The sequence below is a fragment of the Astyanax mexicanus genome, chromosome 1 (assembly GCF_023375975.1).
Source record: "Astyanax mexicanus isolate ESR-SI-001 chromosome 1, AstMex3_surface, whole genome shotgun sequence".
Classification (NCBI taxonomy): domain Eukaryota; kingdom Metazoa; phylum Chordata; class Actinopteri; order Characiformes; family Acestrorhamphidae; genus Astyanax; species Astyanax mexicanus.
This window is the reverse complement of record NC_064408.1, coordinates 102,032,873-102,042,270: the sequence shown is the minus strand read 5'-3', so window position 1 is coordinate 102,042,270 and position 9,398 is coordinate 102,032,873. Positions and strand designations below refer to the sequence as shown.

The 9,398-nt window shown below is 39.2% G+C and overlaps 2 long non-coding RNA genes across 2 annotated transcripts; both read right to left on the bottom strand.

Moving 5' to 3' along the window:
• Window positions 1–406: 406 nt before the first annotated feature.
• LOC125780662 (uncharacterized) lies at window positions 407–3,484 on the bottom strand. The gene is made up of 3 exons (XR_007423932.1): window positions 3,119–3,484; window positions 2,953–3,031; window positions 407–469 (listed from the first exon to the last, which is right to left on the bottom strand). It is a non-coding gene; the product is annotated as an uncharacterized LOC125780662 (long non-coding RNA).
• Window positions 3,485–5,704: 2,220 nt separating this feature from the next.
• LOC125780660 (uncharacterized) lies at window positions 5,705–8,177 on the bottom strand. The gene is made up of 3 exons (XR_007423930.1): window positions 8,046–8,177; window positions 7,897–7,968; window positions 5,705–5,783 (listed from the first exon to the last, which is right to left on the bottom strand). It is a non-coding gene; the product is annotated as an uncharacterized LOC125780660 (long non-coding RNA).
• Window positions 8,178–9,398: the final 1,221 nt, after the last annotated feature.

Here is a 9,398-nt window from a genome sequence, read left to right as displayed (position 1 = left end):
TTTCGTCCCTAAGAGGTTTAAAAAAAAAGTAAGCCAAACATTTTGATTGGGCAAAACTAACTAAAACACTAAGCACTCTGGTTATTTTATCATAAGTAAACCCACCCCTAGCAGACTTCTGAAAACATGTGTAGACATGTTTTCAGCTTTAATTCTGCGACTTATCTCCTCTTCTGTGACCAAATAAGATTTTTTTTTTTTTGAACCAGTGACCGATAAGCGTTCAACCACAGGGAAACTTGCAGAGGTTCCCTTAGGTGGTTCTGTCTCACTTTCTGGATCCTCATCTTTTTCTGAGCTGGGTCCCTTCACTGGGAGCTGAACTTTTCGACTATCCCCCAGGTCACATTCTTCTGTGTTTATGCCAATCTCTCTTCGTCCTGTCTTACTTTCCTGCATGTCTCCACCTTTTCTTCTCAGACTGTGTGCTCTGCATCCACCACCAGGATGGGCTCACTTTCATCCTCGCCTGATGTTCACAGCATTGAACAGTAAGCATTTAAATTTTAGTTATTTGACATTTATTAAAATAATTATTTTGTCCCCAAAACTTAACTGATTAAAGTGTGTTTTAGGATTCTATTACAAAAAGTCCAAAATAATATCAGCATTATTTCCAAAATTTAGCCAAACCAAAATCTAGGTGCCACTGTCCACATGTTACAGACACTATTTCTAATAAGACAACTGACATAATTTTTATGTTTTAATTGGACTTTATTTTATGCATTGCTTTTCCTTTAAATTTTATATATTAAATGAATGGACCTTTGCAAAATTCAGTTCAATACTCCTGCTCTTTACCTTAAACTCTACCTGAATATTTTAAACCAATGTTGATATATAAAGACTTAACATTTATTTTCCAAATGTTTTTCATACATTCAAGTTGTCTGACAAGAGGAGGATGGGTACCCTTTATATACAGCACCTCCATAATTATGGACACCCCTAGTTAAAATGTGTTAAAAGTCTTAAAATAAACTTTTTTTATTACAGAATCTCACTTTGAAAAAAAAAATGAAAAAAGCAACCTTCAAATCAAGTAAATAAAAAATTAATAAATAAAAAATCCTTTTTCATAAAATGATGTGTTCCACAATTATTGGCACCCTTAACAATTTCTTGGAAATAAATGTATTGGAACAATTTATGTCATTTTTATTGTAGTTTATAAAGTGGATCAAAGTATCTAGAAATCAGTAATTAGTAAATGTATCACTTCCTGTATCCCTGGGGTATAAATATAGCATTACACAGAAGAACTACAAGAAAATAGCCACTCACCTGCAGATGCCCGTATCTACAGTCTGAGCATCCTCAAAACAGTTTAAAACTTCTGGAACAGTGACAAACATGCCTGGAAGAGCACATTGCCACCACATTTACTGAGTAGTAATGCGATTTTAACTGGGACTGTGTGCTTTGGTCAGTTGAGACCAAGATAGAGCTTTTAGGCAACAAACACCCACTGTTAAGTACAGGGGTAGTATCAGTGATGCTGTGGGCCTGTTTCTCCTCCAAAGGACCTGGGAACCATGTAAGGATACATGGAAGCATGAACTCTTTAAAATATGAGGACATTTTGAATCAGAATCTGGTGGCATCTACCTGAAAGCTGAATATGGGTTGTCATTGGGTCTTTCAGCATGATAATTACCCTAAACATGATGCCAAATCTACTCAAAAATGCTTCACAAAACCAAGCTCCTCTCACAGCTCTCTCAGTCCCCAGACCTAAGCTTAATAGAAAAGCTGTGGGGTGAGCTGAAGAGGAGAGTGCATAGGAGAAGACTAAGTGAAGATTAAGTGCTGTCTTGTTGGCTAAATGTGGTTGTACAAAGTACTAACACCAGGGGTACCAATAATTGTGGCAAACATGATTTTAAGCAAATATGAAGTTGGAAAATAACCAACTAAACGAATCAGTGCATCATTCATTCGATATTCAATGGAGGATAATTATTCATTATTTTGTTTTTCGTTTTTGAATATAGTACCAAAAAACAAATAACAGCTTGTATTTCATGTTTATTTTATGATTGATTTATGAAAAATGGAAAATAAAAAAAAAGGATCACAATCCAAACTTGATTTAGATTTTTCAAATCTTATACGGACTACCGGTCCACCTTAAATGCTTACTGCAGTGAAACACGGTGATCCTTAATCAATAAAATGTTTATTAACCACGCAAAGTTTATATTCTTTGCCCGAGCCCGGCCTAACCCAAACTTGGGCTGGGTCAGCCGAGATTTTCCATCAGTTTCGGGTGGGGCTTAAGAAAATGGTCTGTGGCATAGGAATTTGTTTTTAATGCTATTTTATTCAAATATAGAAAATGAACAAATCAAACTGTTTTTTGCACAAGTTAAAATGTTATAATCAGGCAGCTCTGGACTCAAATGCAGAAACCATAGGCAGAGGGAGTTTGACCGAAGCATCTTTTATTATTATTATTATTATTATTATTATTATGCTAGCTGTTGACTACTCTATATTAGTTAGCTAAATCTACTGTAGTTAACTAACTAAAATAATTTAGCTATAACTACTTAGTTAAGTACATTGGATTTTTTTTGTACAGTAGATGGCTTTGTGATAGAGCTGTATTCTTTTTCTTTAAAGCATTTTATTTAGTATTTGTTTTGCTTTTTTGTGAAGCTGTTTTTTATTATTATTATCATCATCATCATCATCATCATTCTGTGTATGACAATCTTGGTAATTTACTGTTATTTAGAAAATCTACAAAGGTTTACATTTTTTTTCTTTTCTCTTATTCTATAAAAAATATATATTTTAAAAGAATTTATTATTTAAATTAAATTAAACATTTCTGTTATTGTCACCAAGAATACTATTATCACAAAAATACTATGTGCCTAAATGGCCTACCAATGTAGGTAGCTAAGCTACCTTTGACAGGTAATGTACTCGCATAGTACCTACTTTCACATACAGCACAGATGGCACATGCAGTTTTCAAACATCTTGTGTGGTAGCAAGCCTTGCACTTCTGGCACTGCACCTAAACAAGAAATTGTTTTACAAAACAAGTAATGACTGAATTTGAACACATGTAATTAAAAAGGTAGACATACTGATAATGTTCTACCCTATCTTTTGCAGACAGTGAGCCCCAGCAACTGGAGCACTTCTGAGTGCGATCTGTACAAAAATATATGAATATGTCTATACAAGAATATGTCTAGATTTTAATCTTTATTACACTCCCACTCACAATCTCACACACAGACGCTCCCACTCACAATCTCACACACAGACGCTCCCACTCACAATCTCACACACAGACGCTCCCACTCACAATCTCACACACAGACGCTCCCAGTCACAATCTCACACACAGACGCTCCCAGTCACAATCTCACACACAGACGCTCCCACTCACAATCTCACACACAGACGCTCCCACTCACAATCTCACACACAGACGCTCCCACTCACAATCTCACACACAGACGCTCCCAGTCACAATCTCACACACAGACGCTCCCACTCACAATCTCACACACAGACGCTCCCAGTCACAATCTCACACACAGACGCTCCCAGTCACAATCTCACACACAGACGCTCCCAGTCACAATCTCACACACAGACGCTCCCAGTCACAATCTCACACACAGACGCTCCCACTCACAATCTCACACACAGACGCTCCCACTCACAATCTCACACACAGACGCTCCCACTCACAATCTCACACACAGACGCTCCCACTCACAATCTCACACAGACGCTCCCACTCACAATCTCACACAGACGCTCCCAGTCACAATCTCACACACAGACGCTCCCAGTCACAATCTCACACACAGACGCTCCCAGTCACAATCTCACACACAGACGCTCCCATTCACAATCTCACACACAGACGCTCCCAGTCACAATCTCACACACAGACGCTCCCAGTCACAATCTCACACACAGACGCTCCCAGTCACAATCTCACACACAGACGCTCCCAGTCACAATCTCACACACACGCTCCCACTCACAATCTCACACACACGCTCCCACTCACAATCTCACACAGACGCTCCCACTCACAATCTCACACACACACACGCTCCCAGTCACAATCTCACACACACGCTCCCACTCACAATCTCACACACAGACGCTCCCAGTCACAATCTCACACACAGACGCTCCCAGTCACAATCTCACACACAGACGCTCCCACTCACAATCTCACACACAGACGCTCCCAGTCACAATCTCACACACACGCTCCCACTCACAATCTCACACACACGCTCCCACTCACAATCTCACACACAGACGCTCCCACACTCTCACACACACTCCCACTCACAATCTCACACACACGCTCCCACTCACAATCTCACACACACGCTCCCACTCACACATGCTCTCACTCACAATCTCACACACAATCTCACACACACGCTCCCACTCACAATCTCACACACACGCTCCCACTCACAATCTCACACACACGCTCTCACACACACTCCCACTCACACACACACTCCCACTCACAATCTCACACACACGCTCCCACTCACAATCTCACACACAGACGCTCCCACTCTCACACACACACACACACACACACACACACACACACACTCCCACTCACAATCTCACACACACGCTCCCACTCACAATCTCACACACACGCTCCCACTCACAATCTCACACACACGCTCCCACTCACAATCTCACACACAGACGCTCCCACACTCTCACACACACCCCCACTCACAATCTCACACACACGCTCCCACTCACAATCTCACACACACGCTCCCACTCACACATGCTCTCACTCACAATCTCACACACAATCTCACACACACGCTCCCACTCACAATCTCACACACATGCTCCCACTCACAATCTCACACACACGCTCTCACACACACTCCCACTCACACACACACTCCCACTCACAATCTCACACACACGCTCCCACTCACAATCTCACACACAGACGCTCCCACTCTCACACACACACACACACACACACACACACTCCCACTCACAATCTCACACACACGCTCCCACTCACAATCTCACACACAGACGCTCCCACTCTCACACACACACACACACACACACACACACACACTCCCACTCACAATCTCACACACACTCCCACACACAATCTCACACACACAATCTCACACACACGCTTCCACTCACAATCTCACACACACTCCCACACACACAAGCTCACACACACGCTCCCACTCACAATCTCACACACACTCACACACACACACACACACACAATCTCACACACACACACACACAATCTCACACACACGCTCCCACTCACAATCTCACACACGCGCTCCCACTCACACGCGCTCCCGCTCACACGCGCTCCCGCTCACACGCGCTCCCACTCACACGCGCTCCCACTCACACGCGCTCCCACTCACAATCTCACACGCTCACCTAAATTTAAAAAAAGAGTGTGGCACAGTTGGTGCCTTAGCTGCTTTATGTCAACTCCATATTCTTCTACACAGCTCTTTCCTTTAAGGATGTTTTCTGCAAACTTAAACAATAATAAAAACTGAAGCATGAGAAGATTAATGAGAACTCATGTTTAACAAAGTGAGTTTAAACATTGCAGATACAGTGTCTTTAGCAATATTGTTGGACATTTCTGTATTTATTTTTGGTTGTGTGTTTAATATTTCATGTGGCCATCTTGCTGTTGTGGATGTTTGACACTGGAGATTGTCCAATTGCCTTTGCATCCTCTGGCTGATGCAAATAAGCTAAAATAAAATTACACTGTGTTAACTACAAACAGATAAGTCATAAGAAATTAGAATCATTAGATCACTTCACACAGTCCACAGGTGAATAAAGCCAAGCACTAAGGCTTGGTCTCTCTCAGGAGATCAGTGAACTCCAGCTCTGTGGTACCGGGATAGAATCCAGCACCTGTGTAACAAGTCCAGTCGTGAAATTTCACTATTTACTACTTAATATTCCACAGCCAACTGTCAGTGATATTATAACACAGTGGAAGAGACTGGGAACAACAGGGGCTCGGTCAGTGTAAAATAACAGAGTGGGGTCAGCGGTTGCTCAGGAGCATAGTGCACAGAGTTCACCAACTTTCTGCAGAGTCACTACATCACTACACACATCCAAACTTCATTTAGCTTTAGCCTAGATTAACAGTAGAGAGTAGAGAGATTCATGGAATGGGTTTCCCAGGCCAAGCAGCTCCATCCAAGCCTTACATCACCAAATGCAATGCAGGCTAATGGATAATTTTGGCAATATAATATATATTCATAATTTTATATTTTACCTCCAGTTTTTCAAAACGGTCTGCTTTCTATCTTCCACCTCTCCCATAGAATTCATGTAAAGGATTATTCTCTTTGTAATGTCACAAAACTAAAAAGAAAGATAGATAACGTTTTAATATCAACATGGAAGGAAGCTTTTGTTTTAAAACATATCCTACATTTAATCTGCTGTTTAAACCACAGTTAACCTAGACTTTATAATAGAGTAAAGAGTGCACTGAATACAAAATAAAATAAAAATATGATGTATAAATATGCTACTTTTCTCTCAGAATGTGGAAGTAGTATAAACATGTGTGGTGCCGGTAAGATGCCTTAATATACTGAACTTGAAGGACCATGTTGTACATTTTGCCATTACATTGTTTTACCTTTAAGTCAAAGAAATGCCTCTACTGTACATTTCTTCCAGACAACAATGACATTTTAATGGATACATGTCTGCTTCTGGCAAAAGTCTATAAAATTATAATTGGGTTGCAGTTTGGAACTTTTAGCAAGACAATAATCAAAACATATCCAAATCCACACAAACCTTAAAATCAAGCTTTTGAGAAGCTCAAATCAGAGAAATAGATGACACTTCTATATATGACAGAGTTACTATACTATGTTGTAGTTTATTTATATTTGTGTTCTACAAGCTAGAATATGCATTTCCATCAGGGTCAATAAAGAATCTACAGGGCCATCTCAAAAAATTAGAATATTTTAAAAAGTTACTTTATTTTATTAGCCTAATTCAGTTAAAAATGTAAAACTCATATTATATAGATGTATTTCACACAGAGTGATCTATTGTAAGTGTTTATTTCTTTTATCATTGTTGATTTTGAAAATGAAAACCCAAAAATCAGCATCTCAGAAAATTAGATTATTATATAAGACCAATTGGTACTTTTGGCAGTGTGCGAAGTCCTGCTGGAAAATGAAATCCGCATCTTCATAAATGTTGTCAGCAGAGGGAAGCATGAAGTGTTAAAAACACTGCACTTAAGCACTGGACTTAAGACTTGATAATAAAACACAGTGGATCAACGCCAGCAGATATCAGACATGTCTCTCCAAACCATCACTGATTGTGGAAACTTCACACTAGACCTCCAGCAGTTTGGACAGTGTGTCTCTCCACTCTTCCTCCAGACTCTGATCCCTTTATTTACAAATAAAAATGTAAAATTTACTGATGATCAGTGATGGTTTGGAGAGACATGTCATCTGCTGGTGTTGATACACTGTGTTTTATCAAGTCTAAAGACAGTGCAGTTTTCCCACAAAATCTTACAACAATTCACCTCTGCTGACAACTTCTATGGAGATGCAGATTTCATTTTCCAGCAGTACTTGACACACTGCCCACACCACCAAAAGTACCAGCCGATCATATATAATAATCTGATTTTCTAAGACACTGATTTTTGGGTTTCATTGGCTATAAGCCACAATCATCAATAATAAAATAAATAAACACTTAAAATAGATCACTCTGTTTGTAATACATCTATATAATATATGAGTTTCACATTTTTAACTGAATTACTGAAATAAAGTAACTTTTGTAACTCACGAAAAGTGTCCAGTGGTTCCCATTTTCCAGACAAGCTCCAATTATCTTCCCATGTGTCTTTAGGATGTTTTTCTATTTAAAACAGAAAAATAAATACATTAAACACAATCAAATAACAGATTTAAAAGCAATATTTGCTGTTTTTATACCTTCAAAAAGTATGTGCTTTGGCATCTTGATGATCCTGACAAGATTTTTGTGGTCATTTGGCTCACCAGTGGAAAAACGTCAGGATATTTCTAGCAAGAGAATTGAACAAGAATCCTTTAAATATCCGTACGTGAATAAACATTTATAATCTGGTCATAATGTCAAAGGAGTAAATATATTAGGCAGTGAGTGAATAGTTCATTTAAGGCTAAAGAGATAAAAGCAGGAAAAATGGATGTGAGATATTGAAACACTTTCACAAGAACCAAACCGATGTTCTAGCCGGCTGGGTCAAAACATCTCCAAAACACAAGGCAGGCCTTGTTGTATTTTCTTAATTTGTAGTAGTCAGTACCTAACAAAAGTGCTCCCTGAAAAGACAACCGGTGACCTAAAAACAGGGTCATGGGTGCCCAAGTTAACTGAAATTCATAGAGCCTCATAACTTACAAAACTTCTACAAACTTCTTGGTCCTAGATATTACAGGACAGCCTGTGTCCAATCTATGCATTATTCCCATGGGGGGGGGGGATTATGAAAATAAAAAGCTGCCCTGACTCATGCATTAAAATTAAAATTAGTAGTAGTAGTCGTAGAACTCCAAAACACAAAAAACTGGTACACTGTGTGAAGTGTAAATAAATGTAAATTTGTTTGCAACTAACTCATGCCTGGGTTTAAGAAGAGCATTTTTCAGTCATAATCTCTTAGATGACCCTGGCTCAACAACATGCACGATGGCCCTGGCTCAACAACATGCACAATGGCCCTGGCTCAACAACATGCACAATGGCCCTGGCTCAACAACATGCACAATGGCCCTGGCTCAACAACATGCACAATGGCCCTGGCTCAACAACATGCATGATGGCCCTGGCTCAACAACAGGCACGATGGATTCTTTGAAAATGTAACCTAAAGTGACAAACTAATATAACAAGTAAGATAGCTTTAAAGGCTTTCCATAATAGGGCAAGATTGTAAAGCATGCTAACTAAATAACTAACAAAGTAAGTAGCAAACTAAGAAAGTAGGTATGTAATTAACGTAGCTAACTAAGTTAGCAGATAGTTAACTAACTAACCTAACTAACAAAGTAGCTAGCTAACTAAAAAAGTAAGTAGTTAAGTAGATAGCTAACTAACTAACCTAAATAACCAAACTTACAAAGTAGCTAGCTAACTAAGTAAGTAGCAAACTAAGTAGGCTGCTAATTAGCGTAGTCAAGTAAGTTACTAGCTAACTAACAAATTATCTAACTAACTAACTAACTAAGTAGCTAGCTTACTAATAAAGTAATTAATTTACTAAGTAGATAGCTAACTACATACCTAACTAGCTAACTAACAAA